This window comes from Leptonotus elevatus, chromosome 6 (genome assembly GCF_054856555.1).
Source record: "Leptonotus elevatus isolate MCC_2025b chromosome 6, RoL_Lele_1.0, whole genome shotgun sequence".
NCBI classification, from domain to species: domain Eukaryota; kingdom Metazoa; phylum Chordata; class Actinopteri; order Syngnathiformes; family Syngnathidae; genus Leptonotus; species Leptonotus elevatus.
The window spans coordinates 10,404,987-10,420,848 of record NC_141244.1 but is presented as its reverse complement, the minus strand read 5'-3'; the positions used below and the strand labels follow the sequence as shown (position 1 = coordinate 10,420,848).

The following is a 15,862-nucleotide window of genomic DNA, read 5'->3' as shown; positions in this document are numbered from 1 at the left end:
AAAAACCTTGCTGAAAGCTTGCAGCCAAAATATGTTTCTACTTGGCAGTTCTGTATGTCGGCCAATGACTCTGCTTGCATTCAGTTAAATAATGTATGTGCTTGATGGGCATTCTTCCCAACAAATATTTTGTTTATTGGTCTGTATAATAATATTTATTGCAGGTAATTATATGGTTGGAAATTATATATGATGTCATAGAGGTGCACACATTTAATTTAGTTAGATTTCACTGTACAGTTAAAGGTTACCGGGCTGATAGTTTGTGTTTGTGTGAAGAGCGGTTATTAAGCAGCTTGCTGCAATACCACAAGGCTGTTGACTTGATGGATGGATTTTCTTCTCTAGCCTGCCTGTTCCTTTTTCAAACTGTCAGTCATTCCTTTTCACTGGAGACATGCATGAATGGCAGAACCAACTAGGAGGCATGCGCTGCAGTGTTTTAAAGGGTGAATATGTCAGAGGGGTTCATGCTGATTGGGGATGGAAGGGTTGTTTGGTGCTGACCCTTGGCATTGTTCAGGTGTGAGGCAACGGGGGATACTAAAGGTGTCAAAGCTCACAGCAAAGGAGTCTATCTACAGTTAGCTGCTTCAACCCTCCTCATTCTGCAAAGTAAAAGAATGCTGTTGAATGTCATTTGCTTTCTCTCAAAGACAGCTTTTGTCAGCTAGCTTTATTCCATCTGCTTCCCAGTGTGCGTCAAGTTGTTTCTTCGTCATAGAGTTGGATCTGGTTCTGCAATTGTCCACATGCTAGAGAATTTGGAAGGGCAACTTGGCTGTGAGATGATGGTGGGAAAATGCACCAGCAGCTGGCAGGGCAAAGCTAGTAAAGACATCAAACAGTGACTTAAGTATTTAGCTTCTTGGAATTTGCGTTTGTTGTCTCCAGATCTTCAATCAGTTGTACGTTGAGCTCATGATTTCGGTCTTTATTGCTGCAATGGAAAATTAAACGCGTTTTAAATATCTTGCCTCTTGTGTGAATCGAACTAAAGAAATCAAATACTTGGAATAACTCACAGTTGGATGGAAAAATAATGTGGTGGCAATCCCACCGATACGATGCAAATATAAACCAAAGGGGTTTTGAACAAGTTAGTGGAATGAAAGAGCCATTAGAGAGGATTCTTTCCGCCTGCTTTAAGTCTTTGTCATTGCATCATTGCCATGACACTGATTTTCTGTCCACGTTCTCGCTTTAAATCTTGCATGATCATATATATATATATATATATATATATGGATGGATAGATGGATAGATGATGTCAAATTTGATGCACTTTGCAGGACGAAGGTTAAATCCTTCCACAATTCTCTTCCACTTTACAGTACCAAACCAATTTGTTCTTCTTTAGACGGAGCCATCTTCATTCTAGAGAGGAAAAATAATAAAAATAAATGAGTGAAATCCCCTATGTACCCAGACTTTGTGGACACCCTGTACTTGTACAATGTGTTTTTGTTAATCCTGCAATGCTCATGTTTGTATTTGTACAAAGGAAGCTATGAAGGTTTTATAGGGGATTATTTTCTCTGCTCATTATCTGCTTGCTGGGAAAAACTCATCAGATTCACTTGAGTGTTAAGACTATTAGTTCTACTGACAGTGTGTCTAATTCACGGGACAGTGGATTCTGTTACTAAAGCAATACGGCAAAGCTCTGCTTGCAGTCATGTTTGCAGTCCATTCAAGGCTGGCCATTACTGTGCTTGACAGACCAGCAGTCTTTTTTAATTAGCAAAACTCTGCTTAGAGAATTAACTAGTTGATGTTGCTTTGAGATTAGATACAATGATAATGCACTCTGTGTCACTTTTGTTCTTTTTATTAGGTGGGGGGTCCCTCCTTAAGGGCTCATGTACTAGAAAGTACAAATGAGCTACAACACATTTGTCAGATCAACAAATCCGTTGCTAATATAGCTTATTCGTCTATTGCACTACACAGTATAATTTCAGATTTTAGCAGCATATTGAAACAATAGTGAGCCTAGCTTGCTAACTTTTGAGTCAAGTCAATATCTTGCCTAAGGGTCAGTTTCCTGCTATACTTTGGCAAACATTACCCAAGCAGTAGTTTGTCATACAAATACATGTAGAGGCCAAAGGTAACGTGTGATGTCTGAATACATTTGCTATTATTTTCCTTTTGCTGATGTGTATGCATTCATTTGGCTGACTATTATATTCAAGATAATGCATTTTTCACTGGTTGTCAATTTAATTCAACGCAGTGAAGGAAAAACAAGAGCTACGATCACTTAGAGAGATCATTTATCAATCCGCTCAGTCACTTTAAAAGCTATACTGCTTGATGACTTTCCTCATCATTGGAGACATTAAAGAAGCCTGTAAATTAATGAGTTCATCCCTGAGTGGGTGTAAGGCTGTAACAGAGGCTGCGATGATGAGTCTCTTTGGCCATCTTAAGTAATAGAGAGACATCCTGATGAGAGACACCATCAGTGTTTTGCTGCAGGAGACAATGTGACGTACAACCCGGTTGACACTGCAAAGTCGAATAATGTGAACGTGAAGGAGCAAATAGCTAAGAGGAAAACGCAAACTGTCTAAAAGTTGGTTAGGCACAGTTGGGGTTAGAAAAACAAGCAAAAGGACAGGAGAAGGTCAACTGCAAATGAAATTGCGCTACGACAAAGTAAGAGCCGCAATGACATTAAATCCATGTCTGGAAACTGAAAACAACAACCATTTAACACTCCATTGATTCTTCTGGTTTCCTGGGTTCATCCTGGCACTGAAAAATATTACTACTTTCCTTGTGCTTCATAATAACTACCACTCAAACCTCTTTCCCAAGAAGATAGTAAGATAATAACTATGTACACTGACACTAATTTTGGATTAGGTATAGCTTTGACCCGCTATTTGAATGTTTGACAAACACAGGATGGAAGTCAATTAAAGGTCTGATATCCTCCATGAAGAAGTTGAAAGTCATTCCTCCCTGCTTGTAAAGCTCCAATTTCATTTATCTCAAATTATTACTTATTATCACAGGGACCCCGAGGCTAATTGTTTCTCTGTCGAGCTCTGCCTGTATTCTGCTTTGCTGATAGTGGCAAAACTAAGCTGCTCTATCAGTTCCTTCTGCTTTCGAGTCTGTCATTCAAACAGCCTCATCACTATCACAGCATGGCAAGTAATTGAAATGCATATGATTAAGTCATTACGATTCATACGCTCCCCTCAACGTATTGAATCAGTCATGCCAATGATCATATTTTTGCTGTAGACTGAAAACTTTTGGATTTGTCTTCAAAAGATGAACATGAGACAAGTTACCAACATTTCAGCTTTCATTTGTAGGTTTTTAGCATAATAAAATATAACATTTAGCCAGCTAATGAGCATTATATTAAACTGTTAAGCAATCAGTCAATAAAGCCTATCTGGGCAGTGTCTGAACATATTTATTATTTCACTGTTGGCCTCTGACACCTTCATAGCACGAAGGGAGTTCGCAAAATTGAAAGACAAACCCTCCTATCTTAGTTTAGAGCTAGAGCAGGTGGTATGACAGATATGGATGGATGACACAGATGGATAAAAAAAAAAAAAAAACTTAACCGAAAGTGAAAAGACACCCCGGGTTCTGTCATTGGCCAGTGCATGGCGAGGGATCCTGGGGGTTGAAGTAAGTTATTTTCAAGTTATAAGGACGAACAGGACAATCTTTCCGTAGGGTGGTGAGGCTGCGTTAGCGCCCAGACCGCACAGTCTTGGTACGCTCCGATTTGTTTTCAAAAAACCTTTTCACTCTGCATTTAGTAAAGTGCAGTGCGCTGTCGACCAACTAACGCTAGAAGCATTTATTTATTTATTTAATCTATTATTACTCCTATTTGCTTATCAGGAAGACTTAGATGCTGTCAAATGTCTGTCATTACCCCAAACGTGACTATTTCACAAATCAAATGGAGCCATGCAGTCACATGGCTACACATAGTTTCGGTTGCCCCACATACAAGTTTTTAAAGTGAGTCATTTTTTGTGAAGAATGGCAGAAACAATGGAGGAAACAACAACTATGTCATCTCCACCTGCTGGGTTTATTGTACTGAGTGTAAACTATTAAAGTTATTTAAGACATTTTCTTGTGGCTGAAAATATTAAAATAAAACCATATGAAATTGGATATTCTTGGATCAGAATCAGGCTAGTGATAAAAAAAAACAACCCGGCAGCTCTTTTGACTGTATTGAATCACCAGAATCAGTTCATTAAAAATACTTTCTTTGTTCACAAGATTCATATTAATTCCTTCTGAATATTCATGCAACACAGTCTTAACTTGCTTCCTTTGCAATCTTCAATCCTTCTACCCCAAGGAAATTTGAAACAGGGGAGTAGCTTTTCCAATTTGTGAATTGAAACCTAAATGATTGTTTCCCCTTATTCAGGCACGACTTAAAAGGACAAAAGAAAGCATGCATTGTATGGGGTGGGCGGGCACTATACTGACATATTGACACTATATGGGGTTATATACCAAAATATTACATTTAAAATAATAATAGCACATATCGGCAGAACAAATCTGTCAGAAAAGGTTCAGGCCTGACTCCATTCAAGGGAGGATAATTACAAAAAATGCAAATGAACGCAGGGATCAAGTTAAGTTACATTTCCATGTCTCTGATGTAAAGACAGTTGTAGAAAAGACTAAATACCAGCAGAAATCTCCAATACTGCTTGACATATTGGCGGCGCAGATCAAAGAAAGAGCCACTTCTATGACAAAATACAAACTCACATTCATTTTAAATTGGACGTCCTGCAAAAAAAGAGAAACAGTCAGTACATTACTAATACATTTTCAATTAAGACAATATATTTACCAGTGACGTGCAGTGAGATCTAGGTTTGGATAGCCAGTCAGTCATAAATTGAGACGTGCACACCAATTACAAATTTGTGTGTCAGCAGGCGAGTACAACGTATCCTAGGGTGACCATATTTTCATTTCCAAAAGAAGAGGACACTCGGCCCGACTTCGAGTTTACTCTAAGATGCCATACATTCAAACTATTTTAACATATGCCTGCTCTGTATGGGTAGAAAATAATACAAAAAAACATGACTCTCTTTTGAAGTCACTCAGCTAAAGTTCTGGGCCACCGTCACAGCCAGTCTGCCAGTCACGGTAAACATGTTGCAGTGCACACCGCCTACCATTTGCTGCACAATGAAAAACGGACAATTTCTATTCATAAAACCGCCCGGACGCACTGTAAAACAGCTTAATTCCGCACAAAATCAAGCTAGCAATAGCAATAGCAATGCCAAACATCATGTAAAGTGAAACAGCCAGTTAATTGAAACACATCCACAAAGTCCTTTTGTACCATTCTTTGTGAAAAGTACGAATAATTCTCTGTTACTTACTTTGCTGAAGATCCGGTAGCTAAGGCGTAAGGATGGCGTTTTTCCTCAAAAGAAAGGCGTGAACATAGTTTTATATTCTCCAGAGTGGCGTCATCTTACCGCTTTGCGTGTGTTTTGAATTTACGAACGTACGTTCGCGTAGGAATAATACATAAAGAGGCAGCGTAATGATCTGCCTATTTGCGTAAATGACTTTTTTACTAGGAAACGGACTACTCATGCGTGAACACACATCGCTACGCGGACAGGGCTGGTGAAAGCACAGTAGCGGTGTGCTTTCAGGAGGATAATTTATCAGCTTTTTTTGCCTGCAGGCCAGACGAGGTAATGAGTCATTTTTAATTGAGCTATGAAAATCACCAAATGTTGTCACTTTCATACCTATATGTAGTGTAGTCTTTCTGAAAACATTTTTTTTTTACAAGAAATAGAAGAAGCTAAATGGTTTCAACTTTCATTTCAGCCTTGGGCAGGCAATGCCTCGTATGCCTACCTTGCCTGCCCTGACCGCACGTCACTGATTTACCTAATGCTGGGAAGAGCAATAGTAACATGCGTGTCCTTGACTTTCTTCATATTATATTTTCAGTTTGTTGGTTTCGGTCACAGGTTATTGACTGCATGTAAATGTAGACACAGTGAAGCATTCAAGATGGGCATGTGTCAGTAGGTTTTCCTGTTTTCCCTTGCTGTTGAATCACACAAGTTTAATCCTTTTGTTTATTTAGGGATCACATCGTTATCATCAAAAGTCTGTGTAGAGTATTCCTGCTGAAGCCAAAAAGCAGTCTTTTCTATTTTCTGAGAACGCATTTTCGGCCCGTGCCAAAATCCACGGCATCTCAAAAGATGCCCCTGTTAAACATTTGGCAGTGGAAGTTGTCCTGTGGATAAGATTTTTCTGTTCTCAGAGTGAAGCAATGAGCTGTGTTATTTTCTTCGTTCTGAGTTCACTGCCAGGTGGATAACCTTCATTGAACTTTGATGCACATTTTGTGTTAAGAAAAAAAAAAGACTGAAAAATGCAATATCACGGTTCAAATACTGTGGATACTCTACATTGCATTATATATATATATTAAGGGTGTGAATTGCCTAGTACCTGGCAATTCGATTCATATCACGATTCATAAGTCACGATTCGGTACCAATTAATCCCGATACGAATCTCTAAATTGATTATTGCGATTTGTTTCCCCTCAAATTTAGAAAATACTAATCAGTTAACTTGTACATGTACACTGTAAGATCTGTATGAAAATGTATTTATTTATCTGAAAATGCAGGCTTATAACTGAGCCACTGCATTTAACAAACAGGTTGCATGCAGTCTGTTTCATGTTTGAACAGCGCTGAAATAAAATATTAAGGCTTAATGTTCCATTAATATAACATTCTTCCATGCTTAATGTGTGAATCCTAATCCTAAGTAAGACGTTTTGTTGAATATTTCCATGAAAAATCGATGTCTAAAAATCTTGAATCGATTCAACATGCAGCCGAATCGATTCGAGAATTGTGCGCTGCAATATCGCGATATATTGCCGAATCGATTTTTTTCCAACACCCCTAATATATATATATATATATATATATATAATCCCATATGTAACAAACAGATATAGTATTTTCTATACACAGGCTGTTGGTAGATTCTTCTTTGCCTGTTATGTTCTTTCTTCATTTTTGATCCTTCTATCGTCTCTTTTTCCTTCTCTGCACACTGATGAAATGATACATCAACCAAGCTGCGTTTTTATCATTGACTGTGAAAGCAGCCAGGTGCATAAAAACAAGCAGTTTTACAGACACATGAGAACATCCACAAACACATGCACACACCCTTGTAGTCACGCGGCTCCACAATATAACAGGCAAAAATAGAAGGTGTAAAACACTAAAAATGTCACATACTGTATCACTACTTGAAATGCTGACATTACAGAATGTGGAAAACAGGGATTTTAATGGCAGGCGGTGAAGCATTTGTGGCCACAAAGGTGTCCTGTGGGAGTACTTTGAAAAACAGTGAAGCAGTCAAATCATCGCTGTCCTGTGAAAAACAGGTACATTTTTGTCACTTTTTACATTTTTACCTTTATGGGATGAAACTGAATGCAGACATCCCAAAAATGTCAAAAAAATTAATTAAAATGGACATAAGTGTTTTTCACAGGACAGCGACGGAATTCATTGTGTTACTAATCTTTGACATATCTAGCAGTGAAGGAACTACAAAGAACATGGCATTAACTCATTCACTTTCATTGACGGCTATAAACGTAAAAAACATCATTTTAACTATTTCGATTAGTTTAACATTTTTTCCCACTTGAATACCTACCTATAATTTTTTTATTGTACATTTAGAACAGATATAAAAATGTGTGATTAATCGTGAGTTAACGAGTGAAGTCATGTGATTAATTACAATAAAAAAAAATAATCGCCTATCGCCTTTAATTTTTAATAATCTTTTTTTTTTTTATGAACTTATGGCAGTGAATGAGTTAATATGACATTTCTTCAGAATTTTCAAATATATTCATGAATGATGCCCAATGCTTAGCCGTGCAGATTATATCTGGTTGTTTTTCTATAGCTCGTCTTGAAATCCCATCAGATTTCTGTGAAGCGTCTCAATACAATGCTCATATCAACCCTGTTGTTAATGCAGCCATCCTCAAGTTGTCATCTGTGTTACTCTCATTGGCAACCAGCAGTCATCTTCAGGTCTCATTTCCCGGCGTCATTTTAGGGACATATACACTGATGGGATGTGGTGAGAGCCATATCGTCATTACAAAGGAAAGCCAGCCAATGTAATGATTCAATTTTACACAGGCAGTTTGCTCGCCTTTTGAGGCACATTACTGTCAAACAAGGTTGCAGTGTGGATGGTGAAAGGTCTTTTTTCTTTGATGTCAAGTCCATGGTCCTTATTTTGACTTCACATTATATCTAAATAACAAAAACAATTTTGATTTAAAATGTAGGCCCTACCTCTATGAAGTGTACGGCCACTGGAGTTAAGTGGGAAAAGTGGTTGCTAGGGAAAAACAGTATATATATATATATACATATATAGAGAACAGAAACCCAGCTCCATTCTCTGCCGTAGACTCAGTAACACAAATAAACAAAAGCCTAAAGGCGGTCATCTGTGCTCCAATCTGACAGTCTGTTCGTTTGTTATCACTGCCAAAAAGATTGTCTAGTTGTTGTCTGTGCCTCTAAACAAATTATATTGAATTTAAACTCATTTGGTGAGATGTTGTGCAAAGGGCCGATGAAGATTGGACAAAAATTTTCAACATAATAAAATAGTAGGGGTGTTAAAAAAAAACGATTCGGCAATATATCGTGATATTAAAGCGCCCAATTCAACATGCAGCCGAATCGATTTTTAGACAAAATGTCTTACTTAAGGTTAGGGTTCACACATGGAAGCATGGAAGAATGTTATATTAATGGAACATTAAGCCTTAAAATTTGATTTCAATGCCGTTAATTAATTGGTATCGAATCGATTTGTAACCTATGAATCGTGATACAGATCGAATCACAAGGTACTAGGCAATTCACACCCCTATAAAATAGGATAGCTTCTCTAACAGGAACACAGGTCCACTGTTGTTTTCCATATATGACCGATCATGTACAAGTATCTGCATTAGGGCTGGGTTTTAAAACATTGAATAATCAATATTGAATAAATGTTCCTTTTCGAGCCTGACATTCATTCATAAAATCATTAATCGATTATTTTAATGTCTCTTTTTCCCATAAATTCATAAGAAAATAGAATTTTAAAAGGCCAATTTTTTTGTATCTTACGGTTTCCTTGAAATTCACTGTTCACATGAATTTAAGAGTATTTTATTACATTTATGAAATACCTGACTTATTGCACTTTAAGACAATTCTGAATCGTTTTAATTTATATTTACAATTATTGAATTAGACTTATGAACATTAACATTTAAGTGACTATAACATGTTTTACTTTCTTTAATAAACAAAATCATTTAACCAGTTACTGCCTCCGCAAGATTTAATTTGGAATTAAATGTGTGTGGAGTTAACTTGCAATCATGTCCCTGATTTTTAAGAATAATTGATGTTTCATAATGAATCTATATCAGATTGAAGTGAAGCGAATTGGATCGAATCGGGAAAAATAAATAAATAAATATCGAATCGAACTGAACTCTTGTGAATCAAAATCGAATCGATTGAGGAAATTAAAATCGATACCCAGCACTAACCTGCATTCATGCTTTTTTTCCCAATTGTTTCAATCCATGTCAGTGAATACAGCAAGCACACATTAGTGACACAGTGAGAAATTGGCAGCTTTCCATCACAAAAACAGAAAATTTGCGAATGTCAAAGTGCAGATAGACCGGGGCTTCAGCTGTATTATAATTTCCAATACATTGTTATCATTTTCAAAGCAGTTAGAGGATTAAGAGTTGTTCATGCTGTATTTAAACAAAATAACAAACAAAATGTGCAATTTTGTTGACTGTAGAGTTGTATTTCACCATAGCATTTTGTATATTTTATTTTGTCGTCTCTTTTGTCTTTGCTACTAATTTTGTGTTTGTGACAGATTGATTATGTTGTGATTATAACCCACCCAGGACCAATAATCCTTTCCCAACACTAAGCTAACATGTGAACTTCACCAGATCATATTTAATGTTAACATGATACCACAAGAATGACTTGAATGCCTCGATTTAAATCATCACTGTGAGTGCATCAAATACATTGCCAGGAGATAGAAATTCGTTCAGTCGTATTTTTATACAAACATGTTTAAAGGCAAGCATAATAATTTCCCTCTGTTTTTATCATGAAGTGTTCGAGTAAAGTGTCTGGCCTTCGACTGTAGAGCGCTGATGCTGTGGGATGAGAAGTGAGAACTGCACTTTGGTGGATGGTAATGAGGTAGGAGTGGGAGGGTATCCACACTGAAGCTGGCTGGTGAAAGCCAATTTGAATCAGAGAGGCTGGTCGCAACAGCAGTGTGGCCCCCGAGGGCTCCGGGCATCACATCACATTATAACCTAGCCCAAATAGAGGCGCCAAAATGCTTGGGCCTGAAATAACAGATAACCCTGCCAAATCACATTATCATCCAACCCGCTGCGGTCTTAATCTGCCTCATCCTCCTGCACTGATGAAGCTAATGGGGGGAATAAGTGACATGCTCTTTCTTCGCTCTCTCGCTGTCACTCTTGTCACTTTCACGGCGGTGCTGGCGTCTTTTTACCTTGCAGGTTATTTTAAGACGTGAGCATTACATGTTAATATATAAATAGATATATGGCATTATTAGGTGATACTACCGCTCCTTTTATTCAGCGCATGCAAAGTTAGTTAGTATGTTCATCTTCAATATAACTGACTACGACTATACACAATTGACATTACTATATAGACAAGGTCTTTCTAACTTGTTGTACATTTTGAATATTTGCAATTTCTATCACGTAATTGTGACTAGTCGAAGAGATATCTGGAATTCGTTTTCACTACATATTATTCACATGGTCATTTTGCGTAGGACAAATGATCACTTTTTCATTCATGTGTATGGGGTTTGTGATTAAAGCTATCGAAAACCAAATTGCATTTATTCGTAGATATATGCAACAAGATATTAAGGATAACTGGTATAATATTATCATTTAAAAAAAAAAACTTTGTATGTGATATATTAGGGTATCAATTGAAAAAAATATGATGCCATTTTCTAATACAAAGAAAAATGGTAAAAGCAATGCTATTCCATTTCTTTTGCAAGCATATGTCAATTGGCAATGGAAGAGTGTGCCATATAAAATCTCGCCAAGGACGCCAAATTGGGGAGGTTGAAATTCCGTGAAAGTGCTTGAAATTATAAGTGCAAGAGTGCTATTGTTGCTAAACTTGACACATTTTCTGTGATGTTTCACACAACTTCCACACCAATAAATATCAACCAGATGGAATTCAATAGTGTTTTAAGTTCACGTAATATTTTTACCAGCCTGAAAGGCACATGGGCTAGAATCTGTGCTGTTTCTCTACAAATGGGTGGCCTTTGGACACAGGGACTTTGTCAAGTTATTTAAGCAAGAGACAGATGTTCAACCTTCTGTTAGAATTGTGAATAATGATGTTCAATTATTTATTTTTTTTTATAGCAAAAGAGCACCATATTCAGTGGGCATTTGCAATATCAGTCCAAATCCAGTAAAACTGCTCTATGTCTTGGATGTTGACAAGAACTGCCTGGGGAAATGTAGCGTCCGGATACTAGCGTGTGACAGCTTCATGACTGAAAAGCTTTGAGAAGCAGAACAAAATTGTTATGTTCATGATGATACTTTATTGTCAGGAGTTTTCTGTAAGAAATATTGCACGGATGAGAGAAGAAAAGTTTGCAGATTCTTCTGTTCGATTGAGTTAGGAGGGAGAGAACGAGTCACTGCTTTATGTGAAAGAATGATGGTGTTGATTTGCTGGAAAGTCAAATACGTCTCTGGGATAATTACTGTCACATTTTGAGGCAAACAAGGCTTGCTTGTCTGGTTGAGATTTCTGAATGGGCATTGGGGTTGTTACTTTTTGAATGACAAATTGATACAAATGAGCCAGAAAGAGGGGCCTATTGAGATTCACATTACAATAGCATGTTTCAATTCCTTCCAGTATCCAACAAGTTCGCATAGCCATTGAAGGGGAATTTGACCAACATTCCACAGGCCACAATCAACAACCCGCAAGAGATATTTTGTACTGCCTGAGGCAAATGGTGATCACACCAGACGTATGTTTATTTATTTATTTATCTATTTATTTTTTCAGAGCTCAGTATTGTTCATTCGGTAATCTTACCGATTCAACATGTCATCATCGTTGCTCTCTCTTTTTTTTTCGTCATTTTTTTTTTATGTGTGTGAGCATGTGCATGTGCGTGTGTGTGTGTGTGTGTGTGTGTGTGTGTGCATGTGTGTGTGCATGTAGGTATGTACTCATTAATTCACCTAAAACCTATTAAAAATCCCATACTGTTCACCTAAACCGAATACTTCAGAATCCAGCTAGTCGTGAGGTTGTCAGGAGACCCGAGGAAGGATCAAAGAAAAGAAAGGAAAGTGAAATCCAGCACCGACCAGACATCACCTACTACCCACCGGGTTACCAACCAGAGTCTTTCACCAACCCCAGAAACATCTAAATTCCAATAAATTAGGGAGACCTCAAGAGACCAAAGGAAAGACTGAGGAAAGGAAGGAAGGACAGACGAAGCCGAGTGAGATCCACAGACATCAGCCTCCACCGATTCAACGACCAGAGAAGGAAGCAGATTGTGTTTGAATTTCGATAGATGCTGGTGTGGTGGATCTGGCATGCATGGAAACCTCCACCAAAGAGGGGAGCCGTTGACCCCTGCCAGGACAGAGCAAGCACAACCCCCCAGGGCCCCCCAGGCCACGGCAGCACCAAGGCACAACCCCCGGGCCCGGCAGGGGCCACCGGCCGGAGAGCAAACCCAGGAGCCAGGAGCGCCCCCCACCCCAACACGACCCGACCAGACGTATGTTTAAAAGGAACTGCAAGCAGACCTCCATGTGCAGATGATATAAAGTTGACCAGGGAGCTCACAGATCTGTGAAAAGACCACTTGGAGACCACCTTCCACCTGGATTGTACTTGTTTGTGTGTGGACCTGTATCAAGGCTTGCCAGTTTTCAAGCACAACTGCTGTTTCTACGCATATAGAGCACTGTCAGTAGTACAACATAAAAAAATCAGAGGTGGGCAATTGACAAAATGTTGCTGCTCCGTCATTCGTCAGCGCTTTGGCCATCCTTCTATCATCGTTAGTCTGTCATTTTTTCAAGCCAAACCAAACTGTAATCATCATGTCGTCATTTTATTTCAACCACACGATTGTCATCACTTCATCACCATTATTTTAGGACTGACAGACAAAGGTGGGCATGCCGTCAGTACTGACAGACTGTCCGTAGGTCTTTTGTCAACAAAAGATGCCCAGTGACGGACTAAAAGGTCTGCCGGTACCTGACCCGTTTTTTTGACGATTACGCTGACGGACAAAACCTAATTCCGTCAGTGCTTAGTCTGTCTTTTTTTTCTCGTCTTTCACCAAAAAAAAAGTCAGTCAGTGACAACAGAATGCCCACCTGGTACAAAAACACACTAATCAAACATATAAAAATCCAAAATATAAATGTCAATACTAGCAAACAATCTGATGATGGTTTATAGCTAAACCGCAAAACACTTCACCCCAAATATTTACAATACTACTGAGCCCGTTCTCTCTCCGTCTCTCCTGACATCAGAGAATATGCTGGACACATAATTCATGCACATATCAGTTCTGTAACTCGTGAGCTCAGTGCACTGCTGAGAATAGCAAGAATAGCTGATGGCAGTGACTGACCTAGTCATGAGTAAGACCTCAGTCAGATCCCAAAAGACTACAAAATAGGCTCAGCTTTTAATCTCTCCGAGCAGCAGGCAGCGAGGGAGGGAAGTCACTGGGCTGCTTTGTGGAGTGCTTCTAGTGATAAACCTTTTTCCTAATGTAGACTCTCACATACACCGTCCTCCTATACTCACTTTCATTGACTTTTTTTTCTCCGAAGTGCAGTCTCATATCTCAAGGTGTTTATGTTCTGATCAAAAGAACCAGAGCTCCGTGACAACAGCTTTCTGCAAGACCATCAGAGCTTGTCCCCACCTCTCACCTACTTCAGAATCAGCTATAAAATACCACTTCAACACTTTTTATCCATCTTACCACACTTGACTTGGGTACATATTACAAAAGTTTTACCGAAAAATGAATGTGGGGAATAATTCTATTTAGTGCTGGTGTCTTTTTCCTTATATCTAGTTGTATTGTGTTTTTAGTAGTTTTGCCTGTACTTGTAAGTTGATATAACTTGTTTATACATAAGTTTGATCTTAAATTCTTACATGTGTCGTGATTTACTTTATTTTTTTTTGTAAATCACTTTTGCAAGGAGGCACTCTGTGAATCTTCATAATTGCATCATATTTGTATTGTTTTCAACAATTTATCGATTTGTACTTGTGGATAGGTAGCACGTGCGAAGAAACCATGCATTACATTTTGTTATAAATCTGAAAAAAGATAGAGGATAGAGGAATGTATGTCTTCACTCTAAAAAAGCATTTCACTAGTATTGTGTCAATCAATAATGCTCTTTCAAAGATAGCAGAATTAGTACTTCCAAGCAGAAGCAGACAATACGAAATATTAATTCTCAGTCACTAAATTTTAATGTTAGACTGAGGTTTGCATTGTTTCAGCGAGACTAATGAACAGATTGCTCAAGTAAATGCACAAAAAATAAATAAAAAAATGAGCTTGTAGATTGTTTTTCTTTCTCAAAATGCTTCTAAGTAACAAAAGTAATTTGCAAAAAGGGATAGTAGTGCTCTTATCAGTTGGCACAAGGGAATAGCAGCTTTTAAAGCATTTAGCTGTAATTTAATTCAGGAGTGACATAATTGGTTTTAATTAGATGTTTATGCAGTGAAGTGTCGGTGTTGCTAAATCATTACTGAGACTGCCTGGCAGGTTCCTGTGATGCTCACACTGGGGACAAGCGATGAGACACACAATCTTAGTGCCAGAACTCCTTCAGCAAGTTTCAATTTCACTTTCACACAATTTTTGACACTGCTGAATACATTTGGCTGCTTGTTGTAATAAAGAGCACATTCAATCATGGAATTAGTGCTTATGATGCTGGACCTCCGTTTTGCAGCTCTAACAGCTTCAGCTAGGAATGTCTTTATTGGAATTTGTTGCCATGTTTCCAGAAACACATTTGTGAGGTCAAACATATGTTGGACAAAAAGACCCAGCTCTCAGTCTTAGGTCTAATTCATCCTAAAAGTTAGATAATATGATTTCAGATTTTGTGTTTTGCGTTCATCTGTTTTTTCTTTGTTCTGTGGCAGATATTGACACAGTTTAAAAAACTATCTGCATACCCACAGCAATGACTTTTGCCCATCCCGTCACTTGGCATTGTCTAAGGACAATCCTGTTTTGTCCACAGTGTCGTCTAACGGGGCTGCTTTGGAACAAACATGTAAATGTACTGGGCAGCCTCATCTCAAAGAAATGTGTACAGGCTTCCTTTCTGCAGACACAAGTATAAGCACTGCTTGGGAAGAGTTTGAAATAAAAAAAAATTTGGACGGTATAATAACTCATCATCAGTTGCAGTTCTGTGTCCCTATGAAACTTTCCAATTCCGGCTATTTTGTTTTGACATTGTTCATTTCAGACCAGAGAGAAATAGCCTAGTGAGTAAATTCTTACAGAATATAGTCCATGATGAGAAATTGTGTTCAGTGGAATAAAGGCATTTGGATTGATGACA

The 15,862-nt window shown here is 38.1% G+C and overlaps 1 protein-coding gene across 3 annotated transcripts in view; it reads left to right on the top strand.

The window, feature by feature from the left end:
* Positions 1 to 15,862, top strand: part of grik2 (glutamate receptor, ionotropic, kainate 2) — a 153,734-nt gene that overhangs the window by 81,981 nt on the left and 55,891 nt on the right. The gene's annotated exons all lie outside the window — the stretch shown is intronic.